This window comes from Lepidochelys olivacea, assembly GCF_965140295.1.
Source record: "Lepidochelys olivacea isolate rLepOli2 genome assembly, chromosome: 3".
Lineage (NCBI taxonomy): Eukaryota > Metazoa > Chordata > Testudines > Cheloniidae > Lepidochelys > Lepidochelys olivacea.
The window spans coordinates 34,113,619-34,124,293 of record NC_140413.1 but is presented as its reverse complement, the minus strand read 5'-3'; positions in this window follow the sequence as shown (position 1 = coordinate 34,124,293).

Genomic DNA, 10,675 nt, shown 5'->3' with positions numbered 1-10,675 from the left:
GCTACCAGCACTCCCAGCTATCTTCGAGACACCACTGACTTCCTGAGGAAACTACAATCCATCGGTGATCTTTCTGAAAACACCATCCTGGCCACTATGGATGTAGAAGCCCCCTACACCAACATTCCACACAAAGATGGACTACAAACCATCAGGAACACTATCCCCGATAATGTCATGGCAAACCTGGTGGCTGAACTTTGAGACTTTGTCCTCACCCATAACTATTTCACATTTGGGGACAATGTGTACCTTCAAATCAGCGGTACTGCTATGGTTACCCGCATGGCCCCACAGTATGCCAACATTTTAATGGCTGACTTAGAACAACGCTTCCTCAGCTCTCGTCCCCTAATGCCCCTACTCTACTTGCGCTATATTGATGACATCTTCATCATCTGGACCCATGGAAAAGAAGCCCTTGAGGAACTCCACCATGATTTCAACAGTTTCCATCCCACCATCAACCTCAGCCTGGACCAGTCCACACAAGAGATCCACTTCCTGGACATTATGGTACTAATAAGCGATGGTCACATAAACACCACCCTATACTGGAAACCTACTGACCGCTATTCCTACCTACATGCCTCCAGCTTTCACCCAGACCACGCCACACGATACATCGTCTACAGCCAAGCTCTACGATACAACCTCATTTGTTCCAACCCCTCAGACAGAGACAAATGCCTACAAGATCTCTATCAAGCATTCTTACAACTACAATACCCACCTGCTGAAGTGAAGAAACAGATTGACAGAGCCAGAAGAGTAGCCAGAAGTCACCTAGTACAGGACAAGCCCAACAAAGATAATAACAGAACACCACTAGCCGTCACCTTCAGCCCCCAACTAAAACCTCTCCAACGCATCATGAAGGATCTACAACCTATTCTGAAGGACGACCCATCACTCTCACAAATCTTGGGAGACAGGCCAGTCCTTGCCTACAGACAGCCCCCCAACCTGAAGCAAATACTCACTAGCAACCACACAACAGAACCACTAACCTAGAAACCTATCCTTGCAACAAAGCCCGTTGCCAACTGTGCCCACATATGTATTCGGGGACACCATCATAGGGCCTAATAACATCAGCCACACTATCAGAGGCTCGTTCACCTGCACACCTACCAATGTGATATATGCCATCATGTGCCAGCAATGCCCCTCTGCCATATACATTGGTCAAACTGGACAGTCTCTATGTAAAAGAATAAATGGACACAAATCAGACGTCAAGAATTTTAACATTCATAGACCAGTCGGAGAACACTTCAATCTCCCTGGTCACTCGATTTCTGACCTAAAAGTGGCTATTCTTCAACAAAAAAACTTCAAAAACAGACTCCAAGGAGAGACTGCTGAATTGGAATTAATTTGCAAATTGTATACAATTAACTTAGGCTTGAATAGAGACTGGGAGTGGTTGAGTCATTACACAAAGTAAAACTATTTCCCCTTGTTTATTCTCCCCCGCCCTCCCTCCCCCATTGTTCCTCAGACATTCTTGTTAACTGCTGGAAATGGCCTACCTTGATTATCACTACAAAAGTGATAATCTTTTCTTTCCTCCCCCCCACTCTCCTGCTGGTAATAGCTCATCTTAAGTGATCACTCTCCTTACAGTGTGCATGATAAACACCCATTTTTTCATGTTCTGTGTGTATATAAATCTCCTCACTGTATTTTCCACTGTATGCATCCGATGAAGTGAGCTGTAGCTCACGAAAGCTCATGCTCAAATAAATTGGTCAGTCTCTAAGGTGCCACGAGTACTCCTTTTCTTTTTGCGAATACAGACTAACACGGCTGCTACTCTGAAACCTTCTGGATTAGGTCTGTTGTCAAATATTTTCTTTTATGTAAAAGAAATAATTACACCCAACTCTTCTTTTCTGTCCAGATTGCTTGAAAAGAGTGATTTCCCGTTTTAAAAGTCTTCCTCACAATAATTCCAAGCACCTCAGACTTGCGACCTTTAGTTGATTTGACTTAACTTTTGTGAGCATCCCATGTACACATGCCTCAAGAAAGAAGCTGCCTCAATAACAAGATACCTCAAAAACTTAATTTCATTTCAAGTTTTCCTCTTATTTTGTTGTGTGTGTGTGTTCAATATTTTGGTAAAGTCTAGTTTTAGTTCAATATAGGGTTCTATTTGCACAAGCTGCTTCTTTGAAAAGAAGAAGTACAATTCTTGGGTGAAAGTTTCTAAATAATCATGGAAACGCCAGACTGTGAATAGGCACAGGCAAAGATAGGGCTCTGAAATGGTACTAGTCTGACTGCAGTGAGGTCTTCTCTTTACCCACTAACAAGTACAGTAAAATGTGGGCAGCTGTAGTATAAACAAGTCCATGCCAACTCACTAGTATGTCTCAGTCCTGACCCAGGAGGGCCACCTGTAGGGATGAAACCATAGTTCATTCTCCAGGCTCATTCAGTCTGTGACCTCTCTGCTTCAACTCTCAAGAAGGAGAACTATTGTGATGGTGGATTTTGTGATGTAAACCCCTGTCCACTGGGAACTGGATTGAAACTACACCTCATTTCACATGAAAGGCTCTACATCTCCATTCTCAATACCTTGGGGTATCCAGTCCTTCTTTTTCTTCTCTTCTACTAAACAAATTGGTAAAAGACTGGGAGGAAGTGCTAGGGGGGCGGGAAATGTAAAGAACTTTAAGCTTGTGTTATGTATGATAGCAACAGCTGTAGCCCTTCTGACAATATAATCCCACTACAGTCCCCAGGATATAACTCAATATCTGATTGAGGAACTGTATGACAAGATGCTTAAAGAAAAATATGTTTGGACCCTTAGAAAGTGGGAAAAAAAGTTAAGGGAAAGTAAAACAAAGGATAAGTGTGCTGGTGGTCTAATTAGAGAACCATAACTATAATGCAGTAGAAAAGGCCGCTACACCCAAACCTGCGGGTTATCTGCTTATTATTCTAAGTATTTAGAAGTTTATTTGCTCTTATTGCAATAAGAGAGTGAACTGTCACAAGCTTAGAATCCATGCTGGTGCTTCTGCATTCTCATGTCATCACCAAGCAGTGAATCCCTGCTAATATAAAAGTGGATTCCAATTGGAAAAAATACCAGTAATATTATTGAACAGTATCAAGGGAACAATATCCTTTCTTCTGCTCGTCCCTTACGCTGAACAAAATTTACAGAGTGCAAAGCCAGGAGCAATTGCAGAACTTGCCTAACTTTTTCCTTTCTTTAATTAAAGTCACATGGTTTTTAAAAAAAGTAAGTCAGAAATCACAACTGTCTCTTCAAACAAATTTATTGGCATTACCCAGAAGTTTGGACATTTTCTTGCACTACCCATAAAAACAATATTATAGTAAATTACATATGATTTACATTTACAGTATATTGTCTGCTTCTTCTTCAGCTCTGCTAAGCTCATTCATTATTCATTACACTGGTCAAACAGTGTCCTGGAAAAGCCCAGGTTCTGTGTTCTAGCACTATTCCCAACATTTTGTATCCTGATTCCAACTTGCAGTTATCCAAGAACATTCAACAGGTGATATCCATCCAGTGGGTGATTTCTGCCTGGTAGCCATCTTACTCCTGTCCAAATACTCTACATCTCAGTTAAGGAGAAGGAAACATAACTAGAACCTGTCAGTAATTAGTATTTCAGTGGCTCTTCCCCTGATTCAATGTTGCCCTACACCTTGTGCAGCAATGTACGTCATTGCAAAGGGAGTGAAAAGTGGGTGTAAAATGCTACCAGGACAGAATATTTCAATATCCACTTTGTACTGATGTAAATGACTGCCCCAAGGAACAGGGCAATGAGAACCAGGCTCTCAGACTCAAGCATCTGATTTGGTGCATCCCAGATTCCACTGCACATCAGAGCAAGCAAAACTTGAAAGCAGACAGGCTAGGTCTATCATGTAGCTAGATGGGCCCATGTAGCTCCACTGTAGAACTAAGAAGAAGTAGGCAGAGGCTTGGGGAAAGGGTCATAGCAGGAGGAGAGTCTTCAGTGAAGATTTCAGATGTTGAGAGAGGAATTTACATCAAAAACTCTGCTGTAAAGGCAGATGGGCTACAGAAATGGACAGGAAGAGCAGGTCATGAGAGAGGCCTTCAGTCATGTAGATGTATTGGGCACATGAAAACATTTCTCTCATTTTGAAAGATTTTCCCATTTCCAGCAATATTCCCTATCTCTCTAATGGAGAGAATCTTAGTAGAAATGGGGAAATTGTTCAAAACAGAACAGATTTTTAAGGGCACCCATTTGTGATCAGATAAAACATTTCAATAATAGGTGCTTCTCCAAATTGAATCGATTTCCTAAACCTTTTGCTGTTGCTCATCTTTAATTATAAACTATTATAATACTAAATGTACTGATACAAAAACTGTGTACAGCAGGCCTGAGAAGCAAGCAAATACAGTCTCAAACTTCTGGAAGAGAGATGTGGACAGCTGCATATGTACTCACACTCAGGGATATGTGATTAGGATTGGGTCAGAAAGACTTGGAGATCCATTTCAGAGAAATCCTTCTGTTAAGAGGTCTCTTCTTTTTTACTCACCATTCTCCTTTTTCTCCCTTTGCACTGGAGAGTGGTTGTGAATGCTCCTAATGAGACACTACTTGATGCCCTGTTGGTCCAGTCAGAGCAAAGTCTGTGGAAAATAAAACACCAGACACATACTTTTTCAGATCACAGATAGGTCAGGCTACCCAGTAAATCATAATAAGCCAAATTATTCTGTGAAGACTAATTCCTTCATTAAAGTCCTGTTGCTCTTTTTTGCTCATGTTAACTGCACAGATAGCTACCATTTCTGTCTGAATGGTCAGCACCACGGAACCATTAGGAAAGGGATAAATAATGAGACAGAAAACATAATAGTGTCTCTATGTAAATCCGTGGTATGCCCACATTAGGGTACTGTGTGCAGATCTGGTTGCCCCATCTCAGAAAAGATGTATTAGAATTGGAAGGGATACAGAGAAGGGCAACAAAAATAATTGGGGATATGGAACAGTTTCCATATGAGGAGAGATTAAAATGACTGGGACTTTTCAGCTTGGAAAAGAAATGACTAAGAGGGGATATGATAGAGGTCTATAAAATCTTGACTGGTGTGGAGAAAGTGAATAAGGAAATGTTATTTACTCCTTCACAGAACACAGGTACTAGGGGTTACCCAGGGGAATTGATAGGCAGCAGCTGAAAATGAACAGAGGGAAGTAATTCTTCACACAACATGCAGTCAACCTGTGGAACTCATTGCAAGGAGATGTGAAAGCCAAAACTATAATAGGGTTCAAAAAAAGAATTATATGAGTTCATGGAGGATAGGTCTGTCAATAGCCGTTGGACAAGATGGTCAGGTCTGGAGCAACATGCTCTGGGTGTCCCTGGCCTGTTTCCAGGGGCTGGAAGTGGATGGCAGGGGATGAATCACTTGATGATTGCCTCTTCTGTTCATTCCTTTTGAGGCACTTGACATTGGCCACTGTCAGCAGATAGCATATTGGGCTAGATGGACCATTGGTCTGACCCAGTGTGACCATTCTTATCTTCTTATGTTCTAACTCTAAGTAAAAAATAATATTATGAAAACTGAATTTTCTTCCACTCCCTTGCTCTCTATTGGTCTATTTTGCAAATATAGGTCTGTGGCGGGGCATCTCCCTCCCTCAGTTATGAAGGGTTTAAAGAGCTCCTCTGGATACAGTCAGCCCAACTGCGCTGCTCCTGTGAGGTGATCAAGACTGGAGAAGGGCAGGTCCTTAAAAGGGAGGAATCCAGCTCAGTCTGGGTGGCATGCAGGAGCAAACAGAGCTAGAACTTCCTAACCCTAGGGAATCAGAAATGTAAGGCTGAAAGGGACCTTGTGAAGTCATCTAGTCTAGTCCCCTGTGCTGAGGCAAGGCGAAATAAAGCTAGACCATCCCTGACAGGTGTTTATCCAACCTATTCATAAAAACCTCTAATGATGGGGATTCCAGAGCTTAACCACCCTTATACCTAGAAAGTGTTTCCTAATATCTACACTAAATCTCCCTTGCTGCAGATGAAGCCCATTACTTCTTGTCCCATCCAGTGCAGGAGTGGAGGGAATACAGAAGCTATTACAAATCTGCAATTTTAAATCAATCCACTCAGGTAGCTAGCCACACATCTGTCCATAACAGTGATCTATGTGACACACATTTTCCCCATCCAGATACCAACTCCCCACACAACAATGTGGCCTCAGTTGTTGGCAAGACTGGCAAGACCTGGCAAGTTTGGCAAGGAAACAGGGGTTCTTTACTGGGGAGACTGCTTGACAGCATCAGCCACCTGGGCTCTCTGAGAAGTAGAGGGAACATTTTTTCATTAATTTTCTTTATGGAGCCTTGGAACCTGTGGTTGTTTGGGCACACAAGGCATAAGGGAGCCCAAATCCCTTGTCCGGATGTGGATGGCCAATAACTGAACACAGAAGCAGGGACCTGCTAAATTAACAGTCCCAGTGTGGGTTAACAGGACAAAAGTACAAGGTCTATTGGATTCACAGTGTAGCTAGACCTTGGTACAGACTCGCCTGGTGAGGATGAAGGGGGTTCTTGGAGAAACAATCTTTGTTCAGTGAATCCACAAGTGGCGTGAAGGCATATTCTAGTATATGGGTATGGCTAACTCTGGGATGTCACATGTTGGTACTGTGGGTGGTATTATCTCCATCTCTGGCCTATTCCTTCATTATTGGCCATGTTTGGAATTACTTCTGTGAGATTACATGTTTTTTATAAAAAAAACCCCATCCAATCTTGATTTAAAAATTACCAGGAAAAGATATGCTCTAGGAGTTATCCTGGGGAAATTCTCTAGTCTGTATTACACAGGCACTCAGACTAGATGGTCACAATGGTCCCTTCTAGCTTTGGAATCTATGATTATGCAAGAGCTTGAGGAACATGGCACCAGAAAAGATGACTCTGCCTTGGCTCATGAAGCAGGCCCGCAGGGATAGCCAGTTAGGGGAACCAAAAGACCCCCTTGAGGGAGGCTTATGGTCCACAGGTTCTCCATCCAAGTCACAGACTGTGATGGTAAAATAGGGATTATTGTTGAAGAATCTAGAAGCATAATCATGCAACGTGGATTTTGTCCAAGAACAGAGAGGAGGCCCAATGCTGAGTCAAGCCTATGAGCAAATTACATCAATAAACAACAAAGTAATGGAACCCTAATAGGTGAGACTTTGAGCTTCATTTTGGGAGCTGATGAATGCCTCTACCAGTTAACTCGATAAATAAGCGGGGAAAATAAGAACACTTGCTAATCCCCTTGCTGTCCTGCCAGACACTCCTGCACATAGCGTATGATATACTTGTACTGGACCTTTTGGCTGGTAGAAGATCGTATGCTACATAGCTTTCTATGTTCAGGAGGTCAGAGATTACTGTGCTTCCTGTCCAGGGTTCCAATTAGCCACCCCAAAGGGATCCAAAAAGCCCTCCTATTCCTGCTCCCAGTGATAGAAATTTCCTTTGAGTGGTCTGGGATGGATCTGATAGAACCTCTGAAGAAGACTGTGACAGAACACCAGTACATCTGCATAATCTTAGACTATGCTTCTCTTTACCTAGAGGCCATCCCACCTCATTCCTTAAAGGTGGCAATGGTTGTCACAGAACTCATGAAACTCTTCACATGGATAGGGATACCCCTGGAAATATTAACAGATCAGGGAAACAGTTTGACATACAGGGTAATGCTGGAGATCAATCCCCTAAATACATCTATATACCACTCACAAATGGATGGATAGGTCAAGAGGTTCAACCAAAACCTTAAGGCAATGTTGAAGAGGTTCATGGCCTCTGATCCCAAGGATTTAGACCATCTACTGTCCCCTTTCTGTTTGCCATAAGGGAGGTGTCACAAGCTTCCACTGGGTTCTACCCCTTTGAGCTTTTATATAGGCGAAAACCTTGGAGAATACAAGACCATCTCTAAGAAATCTGGGAAGAGCAGAACCTGAGGGCCTATGAAGGAGCAGAGATACTACTGCCAGGCACAGCAGGGGTTAAAGAAAATCTCTGGGCTCAGCTAGCCCTGTTCCATTATACCTGCAGCCAATGCCAAGCTTGGAGGGGGGAGAGAAGAAGGGAGCCTGGCTCAGTATAGGGCTGACTGACGAAGAGGCAGGAGCTCTCTGTATTCCTGCCTGAAGCCACAGACCAGCAACCTGCCTTCCAACGTAGCTACTGGAGGCAAGTAAGTCTTCCCCTGCCAAGGGGAACCTACAGATAAGTCCCAACTGCAGGGCAACTGGATTAAGTGGGACCACGCCCCAAACTAAAGGACTTGCATAGGGAGCAGGCCAGGAAAACAGGCCCTGAAACACCCCCTCCCTCCCATGGCTAGGAGAAATATCCATCTCCACTGTTTAGGGGTTGAGTGACACAGGACCCTGGGCCAGGCCCTGAGGGAGAATGAGGGGTCAGGTCCCCCTACCGCACCCCTAACCAATGATCTAGCCACTAGGCTGCCCAGCCACTAAGGGCTGTATCACAAATGATGGAGAATGTGGGTACTGCCCTAGTCCCTGCTGAAGGGAAGTAAAAGGAAGAAGAAAAAAAACAAAAGCAAAGGAGAGAGAGAGAGAGAGAGAGTCTGGAGGACAAACACTTGAATGGAGATGGAACAGCTGCTGAAATGGATGGCTGAGCAAAACACCCACCATCAACAGCAAGAGCAACAACTCCTGCAGCAGATGGCCATGCAGCAGCAGCAGCAATTCACAAACTGGCAGATAAACACCAGAAGCTGGTCCAACAGGTGGCGTCCATTTTGCAACCTGCTATTCCATCAGAGCTGCCTAACCCCACCCCAATCCAGCTTGCCAAAATGGGGCCTGACAATGATCCTGAGGCCCTCTTAGAGACTTTTGTGTGGGTGGCCATGGTAGCCTGGTAGCCCTGAGACCAGTGGGCTGCAGTGCTTGTCCTGTACTTAGCCGGGATAGCACAGACCACATACCGTGCTTTAGACCCCGCCGCCGCCCAGGACTATCCCAAGTTAAGGCAGCGATCTTTCATGCCCTAGATATCTCTGAGGAAACATTCCGGCAACGCTACTGGGGGGGGTGCAGTACCTGCCAGGAGCCCGACCCCACCTGGTCACCCAGAAGCTGCGTGACTCATGCTAGAGATGGCTGAAAGCAGAAATAAAGATGTGTGCGCAGGTCACTGAGCGGGTCCTGCTAGAGCAGTTTGTCCAGATCCTGCCCCTGGGGGAAGAGTGTGGGTGTTGTGACATCACCCTGACACCAAGACCAATGCCATCCAACTCATGAAGAACTACCTAGCTGGCAAGTCCCCCATGATGAGGCCCCTTCGGAGTTGACTGGCACCAAGAGCCCCATGCCCCTAAAGGAGGGAAGCACCCGTGGACCCCAGGGCCATGAGGAATGTCGGCATCCTCCCTACCAGTGCTTCAGAGGGCTTGAGGATCCAGGGGAGCCAGGGCTCCCCAACCCAGAGGTCCAGAGCCATTTACCCGCACTCCATCTCTGTAGACCGCAGGTCCACTAAGCGCCCAGCCAGGGCCCATACTCAGCCCAGAACTTGAGGAGACCTGTTGTGACCTGACCGCCCAGGTACCGAAGCAGGAAACCCCACGCACCACCCAAGATCAGGACTGGTGTTTCACGTGTGGCCATTCTGGACACTGGTCCAGAGACTGTCCATACATGGAATGTAGCTTTGGGAAGATCTGGACCCCACAAGCACGCCCCAGGGACCCAGAAAAATTGATCATCCTACTGCAGGTAAATGGGAGAGAAGTGATGGGACTAGTTGATTCAGGGTGTGCCCAGACCCTGATACGAAGTACAGTGGTCCCTAATCCCAGCCCAACCCAGGGTACCATCATGTTACAGTGCATACATGGGGACATGAGGGCCGCATGGAAGTGACTTTAATGGTTGGGAGATGCGAAGGGCCCCTGATGGTCAGTCTGGCCCTGACTCTGGCTGACCCAGTTATTTTAGGCAGGGACTTGAACTGTTTTGGGGAATTGTTATTCCCTACATTCAGCCCCCGGCCAGCCTGAAGATGCGACCCTTGTGGGGGTGGGGGAGCTTGCTGACCTTGGTGAAGGGAATTCCCAGTCCTCCAGTGTCAGCCCAGGCCAACTAGGCCCCCTCCCAGCCAGGAGGGGAGCTCCCCCCATTACCCATATCGGAGATCCTGACTTGCCTCTCTGATTTTGTGGAGGAGCAATGGGCTGATGACACCCTGAGTCGAGCATACACCCAGGTGGCAGCAGTGAATGGGGAGACTGTTGAACCCCACCAAGTGGGATGGTTCCTACACTTTGAGATTCAAGGTGACCGTCTGTACCACATAGAGAAAGACCAACCAACCAACCAACCAACCAAAGAGGTCCAACATCAGCTCTTGGTGCCCTGACCGTACCGGAAGGAAGTTGTGCGACTAGCCCATGCCATACACGTGGCTGGACACCTTGGAAGGGAAAAGACGCTAGCCTGCATTTTAGCCCAGTTCTTTTGGCCAGGAGTCTATCGAGACGTGGGAGACTTCTGTGCCTCATGACCAGAGTGCCAGCTCACTGCACCTTGGTCAGCTGAGAGAGCCCTGTTGATCACCCTCTTGCTTGT